The 17,943-nt window shown below is 42.9% G+C and overlaps 1 protein-coding gene across 2 annotated transcripts in view; it reads right to left on the bottom strand.

The window, feature by feature from the left end:
- The window catches only part of LSAMP (limbic system associated membrane protein), a 977,049-nt gene that overhangs the window by 778,352 nt on the left and 180,754 nt on the right, over nt 1-17,943 (bottom strand). The window lies entirely within an intron of this gene.

Below are 17,943 nucleotides of genomic sequence, written 5' to 3'. Positions count from 1 at the left end.
TAGATGAAACTTTAAGTACAGAAGAGCTACATTCATTTCAGGATAACTTCACTTAGTAGAATTCATTCACCAGAGTCCTTGCAAAAATTATTCAGCCTAGACAGAGTACCACAAGCATAAAATTACAAACCACAAATTTATTTTACAGAAGTAAACACTAGTTAAAATTGTGTTAAAATAACACAATTTTAAGATTGAAATGTAAAAAGAGTTTCCATATAAAACAATATGGAAGAAAAATCAGGTATTGGTTATGTTTTGTGCTTTTATAATTTACTATTTTGCACAGTTGTGGCAATGGAACTGGAGATTCAAAAGAAAAAAAAAAACCAAACAAACAAAACAATGAAAAGAAAAATGTGAAAGGGAAGACACTTGAGAAGCCACTTCTGTTAGAGAAGATATCTAAATGTGGAATTGAGTCATCTGTAGGAGTGACCAGATTTGACATGGTAACACAATCAGGTTATTCCTGGTACTGATAGGTAAATCAAAGCAGATCTGCAAGAAGTGGCTGTTCGACTTCAGTGAGCATTAAATGAGAAAAAAACAAACGCAAAGCATCCATGAAGTTCATGCAATGTGAGGCAAGCCCAAAGGAATTCAAAAGCCCAAGTAAACAAAACTGCTAACCAGTGACCCAGTGGGAGAAGGGCAGTTCTGCAGCAGCTCTGATCCTGTGCCTCTGCAGCTCAGCCACTGCTTACAAGCTTTGCTGTTCGACCTACATCAACTCGGGGACAGACAAGAAGGAGCAGGAACACGTGAGAGGGAAACACCATCACCACAGCTAAAAGCTCTGGAGCAGAAAGAGCTGCAGTCCCAAAGACAGAATCTCTTTCATGACACAAGTTTGCTTAATACCTGGAACCAAGCTGAACTGATGTAAGAGCAGAAGGTAACTTTGGTGAGAGTGAAGGAGCAATGATAGAGTTCAGAACCCATACAAAGAGTAACAAGTAAAACAAGAACTCAAAAGCAGGAATTTTAACGAAGCAGAGAATACACACCGAAAACAGGTCGGTAGGAAACAAGGAAAGTTGACAATTTCTCTAAGAAACAGCACTGACACACCCAGTGTCCTATTGCAGCACATAGGAAGGCAGCAGGACATGACTAAATCATGAGCACTTCCTTTGATCTTGTATGAAGGGAGCATAGACCCCAGGTCCAGCTACTGGGTGTGGGGAGGTTATAAATGATGTACAGATTCAATAAAAAAGCAACAAGCATCTCTTTTATTCACTATCAGAGAAGAGAAGAGAAGAAAAAGAAAGTGTTAATGAAAAGGGACAGATGACAGTCTAAAGGCTGAATAATTTCTGGAGGACAGTTCATAAGTAGGTCAAGTGCAAGCATCTAACACTATGCTATTAAAGCCAATGGCATGAAAGCCAAGAAAAAAACCCAGAGGAATGTGTTTTCAAGCTGGCTGGTCCTGACAAACTTCTTCCTTTGAATACTTAAGAGAAGCGGCTGAAGCAATTCCAGTTCATGGAGAACATAAATCATAGAGAACAGAAAAGACTTAAGAAGTCTGGAAAGGAGAAACATGGTGGCTATCTCTAAAAAATTATACTAGAGAATTACAGACCACTCAGTTTAACTTCCATCGCAAGAAAAAATATTGAAACAAATAATCGAACTGTATGTAGAAAGCTAAAAGGATAAGTGCGAAGAGATGAGTAACAGACCCTGTTGAATTGTCAGAAAGAAATTGTGTCAAGCCAATTTAATTTCTTTGTGTGACAGGTAATGGGCCTTGGGCAAAGGTGACAAGCAGTAGATGCTATATATCTTGACTTTTAGTAGGATTTGTGACTGGTGCCTGTGATATTCTCTTCAGCAATCTCAGAAAAGCATGGTCTAGTAACTACTCAAGGGTAGGAATAAGACCAGTGTCAGCCTGACTCAGAGGGCCGCTCTCAGTGGTTTCTGAGATGCTCAGGGGTCTCTCCCAGTACAAATATGCCAAACATATTATCCTCTACATGAACAGTGGTGTGGAGTAGAGATCTGGTTCATAAATTATGTAGATGATACCTGACCGCTGAAAGCTAACGTTAGAATTGAAACAGATCTTTACAATGTGGAGAAGAACACTTAAACACTGAATGAATACAACAAAGTTCAATTAAAGCCTTTAACAAGGAGATGCAACCACATGGACAGAAGATAAAGGAATTAAATAGTCTAAAATTCTTCAAAAAGAAAATAATCTGATGTGGGCAGAATGTAGTGATTTACCAGCTGGACTTATCTGAGCAGTATTATAACATTGAGAAAAAGACAAATATCATGCAGACAGTAGGGATCTAGACACATGATATAATCTTTCCACTCTACCAAGCACTGAGTGGCTTCTGCTGGAATAGTGTGTCCTGTTTTGGGCATGACACTAAGAAAGATGTGGGCCATGGAATAATTATGCTTCTAGAAAAGGCCTCTTTCAGGGCAAATTGAAAGTCAGCAGAATAGAAGACTGGGGGAGTATGACAAGAACCTTCATTTATATAAAAGATTGTTTAGAAAGGGGAAAAAATTTTTGTTCTCCATGTCCAATGCAGACAGAGCAAGGAGTAACTGACTTAAATTTCAGAAAGAAGGACACATGCTAACTAGCAAGCAGAATGAAAGCTCTATTAGTAAGCTTGGGAAAGTACTAGAAAGTCTTCTTGGGAAGGGCATAGTCTTTCTGGTACTGGACAGCTTTCAAATAAATCATATGTCAGGAAGAACAGATGTACAGGTGACTGCATCAAGGTAGAGAGATTGGCTTGTGATGTTTTTAAGGACCCTTTGAGTTCCTATTTTAAGCCTCTTTGTAATTGTTCACTTTGAATGCTGGCATCAACCTTGCTTTCCCCTAAAAATGATGTTTGAGAGAAGCAATCAGAGAAAGAAATGTTTCAGGTGTATTTCCTAAAATGTGTTTTCTCTGTCACAGCTCTGCAGGATGAAATCACCAGCCCTCTGCCTTCTGAGCTCCAGTGAGAGACTGTGTCATACAAGGGTTACAATGGCATCAACTCAAAGATAGTATTTATTACAGAAAACTAAAACCTCTATTGTGATTCAAAGCCTGTTAACATGTGCTCTTATAAAGTCCCAAGCATCTAGGAAACATTTTCCTAGAGAGAGGGCATAAGCCAGTTTACGTAAAACAAGAGACACCGTTGAGTTTAGATTGAATGCGGTATCTCAGATTTCCATTGTGCAGACTGTCTTCGAATGTGTTGGTGGGTAAAGAGACATGCTGAGATCTTAAAGGAATACTTTTAAGCACAGTCTTGAAGAAATTGAATTAAATCACTCCTCCACACACACACACCAAGTTTTTACAGAGAGAGCTAACAATAAATACACAAATATCTATATAAGGCCTTCATTAAGATCACTTACATTTGGAGTTATATTTTTTTTCACTCATCTCCAAATGCCACTGATTTTCTACAGCAAGCCTTTCCAACTTCTTGACAACCAGGACAGCAGATTCTGCTAAGGCAGTTTATTTGGGAGGCTGAATGGTAAAAATACCTTACAGAACTACATACTGGCAGAAAAATTATCTTGGTGGATGCAGGAACTGTCCTTGTGACCACAGTGCAACCTGGAAGCTACCAAGAGAACAACCCTGAGTTCAAAGACAGAGACAAGGACTCCATCTTTAGGGATGGGGAACTGAAACAAAGACCCAGATTCCAAAACCTTTCCTGGGCTCTTCAGGACACACCTGATTTTGTGGATCTGGCTTCATATGACTTTAGTGCAGTTACATGAGAAAGCAGAGCATAGCTGGACCTGCTGTCACCCAAGATATCAAAGAAGAGACAGTTTCAATTAGCCCTGACACAGAAATAGTCTCATCCATACAAATATCAGAAATGTAGCAAATATGACAGAGGTCCGGTGAGGGCCTCCCCTTCCAAAAAAAGAAAGACTATGAGTTACCAGACACCAGGGAAACCCCAAGGGTTGGTGTCATTACAACTGTCCTAGCCAAATGGGACAATGACCACACAACAGAGAGTGCATCTCATTCACTGCTCTAGGAATTATGTGTGATTTTAGCATGGTTAAAAACAAATTTAGGCAATTATTACTGCCATATTTGAAAAGACTCCGGTTTCCAAAGGAAACTAAACCACTGCCAAGTGGTCTGAAAGCATAACAAGAGCCATGAGTGAGATCCATCCTGGATGTGAGGCTATTCCTCCCCTCAGCCCACTGAAAAAGGAACAAGGAAAGCAAGTGTCTTGGGTTTTGGCATGGCCAGGTTTTGGTAGTAGAGGAGGGCTACAGGGGTGGCTTCTGTAAGAAACTGCCAGAAGCTTTGCCCATGTCCAGCAGAGCCACTGCCAGCTGGCTCCAAGATGGAACTGGCACTGACCAAGGCTAAGACAATCAGCAATACTGGCAATACCACTGTGATAACATTTTAAGAATTAAAAAAAAAGTTATTGTGCAGTTGTAATTTCAGCCAGAGAAGAGAGGAGTGACTCTTCTTCCTGAGCAGCAGCAGGAACTGACCACAGCCCCATTCCCTGTCTCCCTGAGCTACTGGAGGGGAGGAAGTAGAGCTTGGAAATGAGGGAGGGTTGGGGAAAAGGTGTTTTTAAGATTTATTTTACTTCTCATTATTCTGCTCCCATTTTGATTGGCAATAAATTCAACTAATATCCCCCATTTGAGTCTGTTTTGCCCATGATGATGTTTGATGAGTGATCTGTCCTGGTCCGTATCTCAAGCCACGAACCCTTTGTTGGATTTTGTCTTCCCTGTCTGCTTGTGCAAGGGAGGGATAGAGTGGCTTTGATGGGCATCCAGCCAGGGTTAGACCTCTACAGCAAGGCAAGAAGGGAGAGGCATCCCCCCACTCTCCCCACAGCCCTCATACTCTGACCTGCAAGGGCCAGGGCTGAGGCTGCTGGCTTGCAGGCATGGCTGGCAGCTGAGGTGGTGATTCAGTGGGAGGTGTTCTGAGCCTGTAGGGAACAAAACCCTGACCTGCCCTGCCCTGTGCAACCCTCCTGTGTTTGCTGAGAGGCCCTGTAGAAGGGGAAACACCAGAGATGGTATGCCCAACTCCTTCCTATGAGCATGAGCATCTCTGAGGGCTGCTCATACCTACCTGCAAGCCTCTCTGAGTATCCAAAGCGCCACTGTTCCCTGCTGATTCCCTCTGCTCCCTGGAACTCCAGAGTGCTTCCAGGATGTCTCAATACCACTGTGTTAGGAGCATTTGATCAGGATGGACATGGAGATCTTAAAGGTTTCACCAGTAACAGGTCACAGTAATCCCCAGTACCTACAGTGTGGTTGGTGGCAAAGAGCTACAGAGCATGGTACCTGCAACAACCACACCACAGCACTGGAGACCAGGCCACAGAACAAACACGGAGTCAGAGACTTGCAGAACCCTGCAGGTTGAAAGGGGTCTCTCAAGGTCTCTAGTCCAACCCCCTGCTCAAGGCATGGCCAGATAAGATCAGTATTGACCCAGACTTGCCTCACAAAACCAAGATGTTTTTTGGCTTAAATCCTCTGCATCAGTGCATCTCTTCTGCTTGCTTGCAATGTGAGTCCTATTCTACCAGGACTGCTATCTGGCTTACATCAGTACTCCTCTGCTCTGAAATCTGTGAAAGCAGAGGATGCTTGAAATGCCACAGAAGGAAGAAGGTCCCATGACTTGCCTAGGATGCCTATACCAATTTAATTTCCTTATTCTGCCAGAGATTTCCTACAGTCACAGACACCTCCCATGGATACCCACCGTAAAGAGCAGGATTCATTTAGTCCAACATCTAGTCTAACATCCTACCTTCGAGAAGAATTTCTATTGTAAGCTCCCTTTAAAGGCTACAGAGAATGATCACAGGTCCAGAAAACACTGCATCCCAACTTAAACTAGGTATTTCATTTGGGTGGTTTGACCCATCTTTAGTCTCCCCCTTTCTATGCCTCCCACAAGAAAGGAAAAGGTAATTCCTATTATTTCACAGGGGTATTAAATACAGTAAGTATGTTCAAGCCTGCAAATACTAACCATAATCGAGAACATGGAAGAATCAGACACAAAAATTTTTGTTTTTCCTTATTCATCCTGATCACCAGAGCTGGACAAATTATTTTCAGCAAAAATTTGGCAATGTTTCTTCAAGAAATTTTGGCACAGACATTTTTGATTAATTTGTTCCTTATGCAAACGTACTCGAAACAAAATTGATGAGAACATATTTCAGCCCATGGACTAAACATAAAAATTTTCCCATGGCTAGAGCAAATTAAAAATTTCAGATGTGAAATGAAATGTGTTTATTTTTGGCAAGGAAAGGGACAAAACAACAGCATCTTCATACATTTCTATTTGAATAAGTTGAAACACAACGTCCTATCATAACTCTTCCAAGAATTCATATGCTTTTCAAAAGCTGGCTAGTAAATCATTTGGTATGACAAAGCAAAGTCAAATAATACTGATAATTCTCCTTGCTTGGATGAGTTCAGGCTGACAGGACTTTTATAAGCACATACATTTTTTCATTGCTTATTTCTGTGATTCCATAATTGTAAACAAAATTCATCCAAGAAACACTTCTGAAAGAAAAATAAGCAGAGTGTTGAAAATGAGACTTGCTGATATGCAGGGAGAGAGCCATGAAACACCACACTAGAGTGAGAAGACCTCTCAAATGCTGCAAGCCCAGGGTGCTCGGGTGGGTTAGGAAAGCCAGGGACAACCTAAGGCAGTAATGGTGGCCTGTCAGGTTTATGAATGAGATTAGAGGCAGCATGATAAAGCCTGTACAAAGAAATACCTCCCTGCCTGCTGTAGCAAGAATTACTTGGGTTTACTACTCAGGTTTAATCTCAGGGACCTGCAGAAGGTGCAGAAGTAAACCAGTTCTGAGCACCATCCTGCTGGGAGAGCTTGGTGCAAGGTCTGCAACCACCCCATTGCACTGCCTTCCCAGGGAAACAAACATTAGCAAATGCTTTTTTTATGGAATTCATTTGCCATAGCACATCCTGAAGACAGGCTGCTGGGGAGCAGAGTTATGACATCCAGAAACTGACAACAAGAGCAATAAAACCTGACATATATCATGAAAGCCAAGCTATGGTACTACGTGTAATTAACAGAGAGTGTAATTATTCACCTTGAGAAAGACTTTGATGGATGCCTCATACTTAATTCTTTTTTTCCTGTGTTTCATCTTCTCTTGTTCATGGCAGCTAGAAAGGCTAGCTTACAACTTTCAGCTTTTTTCCCTGTTTCTCATCCAATGAGGTTTTATCTTCATGGCTTGTAGCCAGACTTGGTTCAATCCCAGGCTGGATGCTCTGTCTGACCCTGGAGGTGTTTAGTTTCAGGCCTAGTTTTTGGAGCTGACAAGGCATTACATTAACACAGGATGGACTGTGATAATGGCACGTGCACTAAAATTCCAAGCATGCCCAGTATCACTCAGATGTCTCCAGGATCCCAAGTATACCCTTATGCAAAAGAGGATAATCTTCCTTTCCGTGACAAGAGTGTCACTCTTCCTTAGTGCCCACTGAACCCTGACACACATTAGAGATGAGAGTGTTTATTTCCCCCAAATTCTCTGAACTGTCGAGAAATATGAACAGAAAAGAGAGCATCAGGAAGAGTTTGAACAGTTGCCCAGTCCCAATAAGCTGCAGAGGAGGCTCTTATAAAGCTGCAGTACCATACACACGGTGGACTCGGTGCTGTTTGTTGGCGTGCACTGCTTTTGCATGGGAGGAGAAGCAACTGGGGAGGATTTGGCTCAGGCTCTGAAAATCAGAGAGAGAAGCTGCTACTATACAAAATGTGATCATTTAAAAACATTGCAACCATGGGCAATTGATCTAGCTGATGCACTGGGGACTGGATAGAAATTTAAGCTCAGTCACATGAATTTGAAGAGCTCCACAAGCCTTAAATGAAAGAGAAATTTGTAGCCTTGGGACAAAATGACTGAAGCCTTATTTAAAACCTATTGAAGGCAACTAGGATGATTCCACAGGCTTTTGGGGGCGTTGGATCAGACCCCAGATGGATGCTAACCTCTGAAGAAGAGGGTATATAATCTTCACACAGGAAGAGAGACACTTTAAAAGGCAGTGGAATGCACAGTTGGGCTCTGTGTGACTCAGTGATGAATGAGTGTCCATACTGCATCATTTCAGAAAGCCATAGATTAAGGGAATCCAAAAAAGAATCCAGAAGGGAAATAAAAGTTGCTCTGATAATCACAACCCCCTAGCCACAAACATATAAATATATAAATGCAAAGATGGAAAAAAAAAATAGAGTTGCAGCAGATACATTAAAACCAGGAGAGTCTGCACATTTAGAGAACAGAGAAACAATGGCATTTATATTTCTGTAGACAGAGAGTGCAAAATAAATGGCTCAGACAGGCAAGTACTGTTAAACATTAATGGCATGGCTGTATTATTTTAAATTGGGTAACTGCAACATGTTCCAGGGAAAATACTGGGACTTCAAAATGACACAGTCCAAGTTAGTAAACAGTGATGTGTGTTATAAGCACTACAGAATCCTAAACAGACCAGACAATCCTCACATCTCCAAACACCACTTTGATAAATTAATTGTTCCCATGTGATACTCATCTAGAAAAGGCACTGTTTGCCCTAATGAGCAGGAAAACTGAATTTAATCATAGGGAAAAAACCAAGCATTTATTGGTACAGAAGAACAATTTATAGTTTGAAAGAATTACATGGTTGTAACTGAGAAGTCAAATATGCTATGGATGTGTATCGATTCACATAACCGAAATGAAGCCATAAAGTCTCTATAGCATCTGATCAAAATCACTAAAGAAAGGACTGCTAAGATCTTAGTAGAAAAATAAAAATATTCCAAAGAATTAATGTAACACAGTCTTTTTTTTTTTAAGGAAAAAAGTTAGCTTGGGCTCTAAGCTAGTGATTTTTAATACACCATTTGGATACTATACAGTGAATTTAAGCAAAGGCCATTTGGAAAAAGTTCTGATCCCAAGGTATTACAAAGAGTAATTGCACAGATCTTTGAGGGATTACGAGATGTCAGACTTTTAATGGATGATGTTTTAATTTGGGTACAGGGAAGTTAATGCAAAGGAAGACTTTGGCAAGTATTGCAGGAAGCCAGAAAGAGATGCCGATCTAGTAAGTGAAGTACCTGGGGTCTAAAACATTGTGGCCAGAGTTTGGGCAAAGGTGACTTAACTGGGGCTCCAGGTAAAACAAATGCAACAGCAGGATATCCACCTCACAATGTAAATTTGCTCTACAGAGATTAATTAATATGATAAACTGTATTCCATTATTCATTCCAATTCTAACTAGGGCCAATATGTCCTTAAGGAATTATTAGAAAATTAAGGTTCCTGGTACTGGGGAGATTAATATGATTAAAAAGAACATGGAAATAAACAGTTAAAGAGGGTGACACTAATCCACCAGCTTAAAAATATCATAATGATATTTTCTGAGCAGCTGTAATAAGTGCTCATCTTACCTGTTTAGACAGAGATTTCTAAGCAGAACAGATAGAAACTATTGCCAGGTTGACAAAGGAGGGCTGGTAATTTTATTTGCTCTTCTAAACTTGCTTCAATCTAGATAAATATGAAAGATATGGAGAAAAGAGACTACAAAGCACTTCAAAGTGGTTGTAAAAAATCTTTTGCCTAATTTTCACAGATACTAAGCATTAGCTTGAGTTGGAAATGCAGACAGTAAGCACCTTGCAAAATCAGTCCATTTGTCTTTGGCATCATCTACAACTTCATAGATAAAGCTGATGATCTTTTACCAGGGAAAAAGAATTCAAGGGCACAAATTGCTGTTTGATGCTCAGTGTCTACTGCACAATGTTCCTAGCTTCAAATGTAAGCTGAAGGTTTAAAAATTTATTTTATTTCCATTTGGACTTTAATTGGATTAAAAAGTACAGAGCAAACATTGCTATCATGGCAGTGAAAAGTGGATAGCATTAACACACCAAACTGTGTTTTCTGATACATTTTAAACACATACAGTAAAGATCATATCAGCAAAAACTGAAATGTGGCTGTGGTATGGAATGAAGCAACTGCTTTGCAGTGCTGAAGCAGTCTGGAGAAGAAAAGGGGAAGAGATAGAAATTTTAATTGCAAAGAGAAGAAATTCAGAAAGTAGCATGTAATGACTTGCATTGGAATTCAGTGAAATTGATGTTAACATCCCTACTTTTATAGGAAATCTCACATGTTCTCTAATGGCAAAAAATGATCTGCACTTTACTTCTACATCCATCCAAAGGATTACTCCTCCATCAGCACTGGGATGCACAAGGTGCAGCTGATCAATCTTGGCTCAATTTTTTGAATTTGCCTTCATGGAGTTCCCACCTGGAGGTTCCCAAGCTTCTCATTTTTGGGCAGCTGACCCCACTTAACATTCTTTGTGTTGGAGAGATATATCATCATCATCTCCTACTAGGGGATATGGCATTGTGTCATAACATATTGTGCCCTTAGAGGTGGGAGAAGAGAAGCAGTAACCACGGTTTCAAGTTGGCAGTGTTCACAAGAAACATGAATTTAGCAGCTTTCAACAAATGTCCATATCACACAAGACAGAAAGCGTGATACCTGCTTGTCAGACTCACAGGACTGTGATAACAAGTCAAGATCCAGTGAATAAAATACTCTCTGTGTGAAGCCCAGCACTAGTATACCGGAAGATCTAATAGAATGGGGTAAAATTAGCAGGCCTGTAGGAAATAAAGGGTATAAAGTTGTCAGGGTACATAAAGGATACCAGTCATTAGTTCTGAAGTACACTTGGAAAACTGGTGAAGGGAGCCACAGGCTGGGAAAGTTGGAGGTGAAGGGTGCTGGGCAGAAGGAGACTCTGGCAGAGCTTTTCAGCATGTGCTTGTTTTTAATCAGCTCTGTTCATCCTCTGGGTTCATAGACTGTGCAGTTTGGGGACATCTAGATGAGCAGAGAGGAGCCCTACAGCCCCAATTACTCTGCTTTGGTATCTGTGGGGCCTTTATTGTAGTGCCTTTAAGAAGTCATCTACGAGATTAATGCACAAAGCCCTCTGAGCCACTTGGTGTGGCTGAGTGACACTGAGGAGCAGCAAGCCCTGTGCCAAGGACAGAGGTGTGCAGATCCTGCTGCAAAAGCCAGTGGCCCCCCACCTCTTGCTGTGACACTATCTTTTAGATATTTTGCCTTCTCTCACCCACTTATTCCCAGTCACAGATTTCTGAGGCTTTTCCTGATCCTCATGGAAGAGGAATTGCAAGTGTGTGCAAGTTCAAACCCTCTGCTTTGTGGCCTTCTCACAGTCTTGTTTCACTTTCTGCACCCACCTCTCCATCCTTTTTCTTTCCTTCCCTTTCCCCATTATTGTGGTAAGAGAAGGAAAGGAAACACTTCAGAAATGAAAGATTAGTTTGCTGTATCATAAAGATGAGCTTAGTAATCACTTTCCTTTAAGCAAAGAATTAAAAGATAATAAAAGCCCTAATTAAGGACCTCGTTAGCTTAACTAGATTTTCATATGCAAAGTGATGTTCACCACGTGCTGCCGCCGTCTGAAAATGCTGCCTGGCACTACATGGCAAGCACCTGTGCCAACTCCCCAACTGCATTTCCCTTCTTCATTTCAGTTCCCTTTCCGTCTTTCCCCCTCCTTTCCCCTCTGTGACAGGGTTCAGCAGGATCAGGCTGATGTGGGGCTGCCTTGCTCTGGGCGTGTGCAAGACAGACTTGGCATTACCTTGTGAGCCATGTGACAGAATGAGAGGCAGAGATGAGACCAAAGGGCAGGGAAAGATGAAGGAGAGCAGATAGGACTGATAAGGGCTGAGCACACATAGACCCAAGAGGAAGGCAGAGGGAATACGTAGGAAGCCCACGGCCAGACTGGTTTGATGACAGGCGGAGATTATCCAGGTGGAGGATCCATCTGAGTCAAGCTGAGCACAGGGATGCTTTGGGTGAGTCTGGATGCCACAGAGCAGAGCTGGAGGGAGGAGATGCTGGATGGGGCTGGCTCCCATCTTGGCTCCTGTACAGAACCTAGTTATGATTTAGGCAAAGACTTGTATTAAGGGTTTGGCTTCGACCTTCACTGGAAACAAAAATGGAATCCTTAGAGATACTGTCCAAGGAGCCTTCCAGGGCTCTGTTTTCAATCCCACATGGCCCGCAGTACAGTCTGGCAGGTGGACAGGTAGATGTTTAGGGATGTGCTTAATAGAAGCAATTAGGAAATCATTATACCATAGTAATGTGAGCAGATGAGTGAACAAAATGACTACTCGCTGCCGTGTGAGAAATCAGCGTGGCCTGGCTGAGCAGAGAGCTCTCGGCTCTCTGCAGCACAGCCAGCAGGCACTGCCCAGCAGAGGCCACGGCAGAGCCAGGAGCCGGAGTCCGCCCGGCTGGAACAATCTGATAAATTCCTACAGCTGGGAACTCAGCACGAGATGGGAATCAGGATTTTCATCCTCGTTAAAACTGTAATTGGAGCCTCATTCTACTTCGTTTAGAGCCTGCTGTGAACGTGAGCAAAAGCTGCAGGGTGCTAAGCAGGGAGGTCACCCCGGGGCAGTGGCGAGCAGCCAGCCAGGAGCAGTGGGAGGCTGGAGGGCGCACACCGAGGCAGAGGCCAGGCTGGCTTGTGTGCATCTCCTGTAGGTATGGAAAGGCCCCTGTTGTGAGATTCCCAGCTTTCAACCCTTTGTTTTGTTTTCTTCTTTTTTTTTTTTCCTTTTTTTTTTTTTTTTTTTTTTTAATTTAGAGAATAAGAAAGCAAACATGGCATTTATGAATAGAGATGGCTTTGAAATAGAACCTCAGGGCTCAGCCTTCAGCAGGTCACTTGACCTGAAACCTAGTGGACGTCAGCCCCCAATCTGAACCACCCAGTGACACAATCTAATAGTCCCTACCTCAGCTCTGAGACCAGGGCAAGACTTCAGGAAATCTGATACAGCATTATTAGGCTGGAGACTGCGTTGATCCATTTGTTGGCTGAGTATTTTCTTTGTTTAACAGAATGGATTCTTGTCTTTTCTCTACACCAACATAAGACTGGCTCAATAAAGGGTATTCATTTCGGTTGCAAACAGAGATGAAGGGCTGTAAACCAATTCCAGATGTTTCATCCAGCACTCATACCAACTCCTGCTTGGGCCCATCTCCAATCATCGCATGTATTCATGCAGTAGAGGAAATGGCTGATGTGCCTTAAGTATAGTTTAAAATAATCAGCAATAGTCAAATTACTTCTGCTACATTATCAGTTGCAAGTAGGGAAATTCATTAGCAAGAGTCAGACAAACTACCTTAATTTGGCCTTCTCCCACTTTCCACCTCGTGGACCAACAAGTGTATCGTAACTATTAGAACAACTTCAGTGAATGTTACAATTACTCATGTCAAATGAAAATGTAATGCAGTTAACGCGCATGCTGGCTCCCCGCTGCTACTGCTGATGATTATTGCTATTAGAGCATGACCAAACAGTCATTCAAATATAAACAGCAGATTTGTTTTGATTGTGTTCGTGGCCCATTTTACTTGCTTTCTGCGAACATTAACACAAATGGCTTTGGTTTGCAAGACTGTCCCCAGGGAGAGAAACGAAGTCAGGAGCACCATGGTGCTGACTTTGTGTATCAGCTAAACTACCTGCACTGGAAGATTTTGTGTGGCTCTCTGGAAAACTTGACAGCCGTCTCATCAGAGAGAAAAAGCAGAGCTAGGCAAGTCTGAGTGCTGGCCGGGTAAGATGAGTACACAGTACCTGAACAAAAAATCACGGCAGTCCACTGAACAGGCAGCGCTCACATTCCTGCCAGTCATTCAGTAAATGCTCAGGAATAGCAGTTACGTCAAAATGGGGTACCCAACTCTTTGGCCATAGTTTCTGATCCAAAGACTGCTAAAGGAAAAGGTCCTATTGACTTAAATGGTTTATGTGTCATAGGACTAAATTCACTAAAAGCTCTGCTTGCTGTGAAAAGATTACCTGATTAAGAAGATTAATTATTATTATTATCGCTCACATTTTTGTGTCACCCTTTAGTGGAATTCCTTATCTCTAAATCAGTTTCCAAGACGGGAGCTCTTGCTCTCTCCATCTTGTCTGAGCTGCTTACTTGCCTTGTAAAGCCAAGAGCTAATCCCAATGGCCACTGATGCGATTATGTTGTGCAGCTGACTGCAGAACTTCTCCTTTGCAAAAGGACAGATGCGGAAGATGGCAATCCCAGGATGCCAGGGATCCAACTAATTACCTAACTGCATCAAGGCCATGACTCTCGCCAGATGCTTTGATTACAGCTCCCGTTTATCTCTTCTCCAGAAGCACATGCTCAGGAATATGCACACTGAGGAATGACTAAGAGTCTTGCACAGCACAGGACTGACCTTGAGGCCAGGCCACAGACTCCCAGCTTGCATTAATTCTGACAGGTTTGTGAGGTGTCAGCCTCCTCTGAGGAGCACAGTGCTCTGGGGCAGGGGGAGCTGCTGCTTGGTGCAGAGAAGACAGAAAAGGGCCAGAACGAGGAAAAATTAGTAAGAATGCAGAAATGCAGTCAACATATACTCTTCAAAAGCCATTTTTTAGTGGCAAGTTATATATGAGATAGCAAAATCTCTGGTATATAAAAGACGACAGAAGACTTCTGGTTTGGATGGGAATAGGGAGCTTTGAGGAGTTATTCACATATTGATTTCTAGTACCAGTTTGAAGGAAAAGTTACTGTCTGAAGCATGCTAAGAGCAAAGGATGTTTGGAGCGCTTCCTCTTGATTATTCTTGTTTGTGTGTTTCTTCACACAGAAGAAGACAGGTTTCTTCAGGCTAGAGCTTGGATGATGGAGAAGAAATGTGACTTAGAAACACAAAATCATGAGCATCATACATCAAGTGAATAAGAAAGATCTTTCACTATGTCTTCCAGTGGGAGCAATGGAAACTCAATGAAGCAGACAGGTGATGATCAAATGCAAAATAGAGCAGGTAGAGCAGAGTTCAGCTGTGGAACTCATTGCCACAGGACATTGCTGTGAGGCAAATCCACAAGGAACTACTGAGCACAAAGTGATTACTACTCGCTCAGGAGGTCACTGGGCTCAAATCACTGAAGGCTCAAGGAGTGTAACAGAGAGGTATCATTAGTTACATCATATACTTACAGCACTCGTACATTTTCCTCTTGGCAGCTACTATAGGTCACTGCTGGAGACATATGGGGGAAAGGCAGCTAGACAGATTCTTGGTTCTGCCTGGTATGGCAGTTCTTATGTTACTGACTAATTGGGTGAGCTGTATGGCTCAGATCCTTAAGCAGGAAGTTAGGCATGTCTGTGCTTAGAGAGCTATGAAATTATGTGTTTCTTTTTCTTTTTCTTTTTTTTTTTTCCCATTGCATTTCCTATTCCATGTGCCCAAAGACCATCCCAAAGAACAAGTAGGAGCTCCTGGAGAAGTCTGAGAAAAAGCAGTCTCACATCTACACATGACCAGGATGAGGTGTGATAAGGGGACATCATCATCGCCCACATCTACGCCCACTCATTGATTACCAGCAGGAGAGGGTGTGTGAGCAGCAATCCTCCTCTATATAAATTCAGAAGCTGAAAGTGCCAGCACAGCATGGAAAAGTACCCTGAGGATGATCTTCCTATATGTCAGTGTGAGTGTAAGATAGTACAGGCATGCACAGAAAGTGCAAGTGTGAGATAAAGATTTGGAGGTGCAGAGGTATCTACAAAAGGAAGAGAAGAGAGAGAGGAGTATGTTTGCAAACATTTTTTTACAGTGCACGCATTTTAGTGTTTATCAGAATTCATCCATCCATGCACTCTACAGGAAAGTGTAGCCTGCAAGGCAGCAGTTTGTCTGAAATCAGGTGTGTGTGAGAGTATCTTCCAGGACTGTGCAAAGGTATATGCACACCAAAATACCAAATAAGCAAGCAGCAGAGAGCAGCAGAAGGGTAAATTTCACAGGGCTGGGGAGCAAGGTCACTCCCTGGGTGGAGCAGAGGAGTATCTAGGAAGCAATCCTCAAGGAGACTTTTCCTATACAGGCAGAGTGAAATTAATTGCAGTCATAGTGCTTCTGTGAGCAAAGCGAGGTATTCCAAGCACACAGAAGAGGAAGGCATCTGTCCCACTCAGAGAGCAAAGAGTTGAGCAGCTGAAAATACTTGTGTCAAATCCCCACTTAGGCATCTCTTCCCTTTCCAGCCCTTGTCCTCCCTCCCCTCCCTTTCCCATTCATTTCTCATTCTGCAGCTCTTCAGCACTAGGCCCTTCTCTTGATTAACATTTCAAACCCATTGATAGTTTGTGCTGGCTTAGACAAACTAATCATCATTAGCACTCCAAAAACCTGTCCAGCTTTCCCTCCCAGAGTCACAGGTGCCACCCTCAGCTGCTTGGTGAAAAAGGAAAAAAACCACCAGCCACAACATGCTCTTGGCAAGGCCATCAGGAGGTACCAGCTCGCAGCCGTGGCAATCAAGCAGATCGCAGTTCCCAGGCTCTGCGCTCCCATGGATCCAGGTTGCGGATAAAGCACTGGGCCATCTAGGAGGCAGGCATCAGGCAGGCTGCAGGCATCTTCTCCTCTCTAGGTCTTACAGCAATGTGCTTTTGCACTCTGGAACCCGTGCTGGAAGCACATCTCACTTCCCAGGGAAGAGCAGAGCCCATGTGCTAGATATGGCTGTTTTCTTCCAGCCCGGCCAAGCTAGAGAGATGTTCATAGCTGGGGTTTGAGTGGGATTTGCTGGGCCTGCTGTGGTTACTGGATTCCAGAAGTCTAGGTGCTTTTCCCAGTGACCCATTGACCTGTATCTCTTCTGTTTACAAAGCACAAGGAGGCAGAAAGTAAATACATAACCCAGGGGACCAGGAATGATGCAAGAACAGGTGTCTGACGAGCTGTCCGTGTCTGGCCTGAGCTGAAGCCAAGAGTACAAAGGCCACAGATAAATGCAGGCTACCAGGAGGAAAAGAGTGATGGGTTGGAAGATGCTCTGCGTGACACTTGCATACAAATCTACTACTGAACTGCCAGGAAGGCTTGCATGTGCTTCTTTTCCTTTTTTCTGGAGGCACCTAAATCCTCCCCATCAGACAGGGTCATTCCACACAACAGCCGTTTTCAAAGAATGACATTGTGCCCTCTGCAGTGGGGACCAGGTGGCAGTAACACTGCCCTGGGGATGAAGGCTGTAACGGTGCTCACCTCAGCTAATGCCATCTGGGCCCTGGAGAGCACTCAGGACTGCTCCAGAGACAAAACTCTCCTGACAGCAGCTAAAAAGAAGCAGGTTTGCCCAGCACACCTGTTTTTCAGCTGTGATAGAAGCACAGGGGTAAACATAACACTCAAGCACACATCCTCTAAAGTCTGCCTTGGATTCAAAATTCATTTCAGTCAGACTAACATTAAAATAATGACTGGGCAATCACTGGGAAATTCCACACCACTGGAATCATCGTCCCTTGGGCAGCTCTCTGGGCCCTCATATGAAACATTTGTTGAGTACATATCCATGAAGAAGCTCTGAAATGCCACTAAGCCTGTGTGCATTGGAGTCGTGGAAAAGCCACCACCTCTCATGTAGCTGCTTAGCAGCACACGCAGAGCCTGCACAGAGGCCATACTGGAGAAAAAGGGATTATTTATAAGGCTACTATAACCTTCCTACTAAAGCCCAGAACTAATGCCGAACAGCAAAATAATGGAAGAAAAAGCTGCCCCATGCCTCTGGAACCAAGGCCTGTGGAAATACAATTCCTCAAGCAAAAACCATCCAGGCAGACTGGTTGGGAGATAACACACACCCGCAAAACTGCACAGCTACACACAGGACACAGCGAGCATC

The sequence above is a fragment of the Cyanistes caeruleus genome, chromosome 3, assembly GCF_971803275.1.
Source record: "Cyanistes caeruleus chromosome 3, bCyaCae1.hap1.1, whole genome shotgun sequence".
Taxonomy (NCBI): Eukaryota; Metazoa; Chordata; class Aves; order Passeriformes; family Paridae; genus Cyanistes; species Cyanistes caeruleus.
This window is presented reverse-complemented; position numbering and strand designations above follow the sequence as displayed.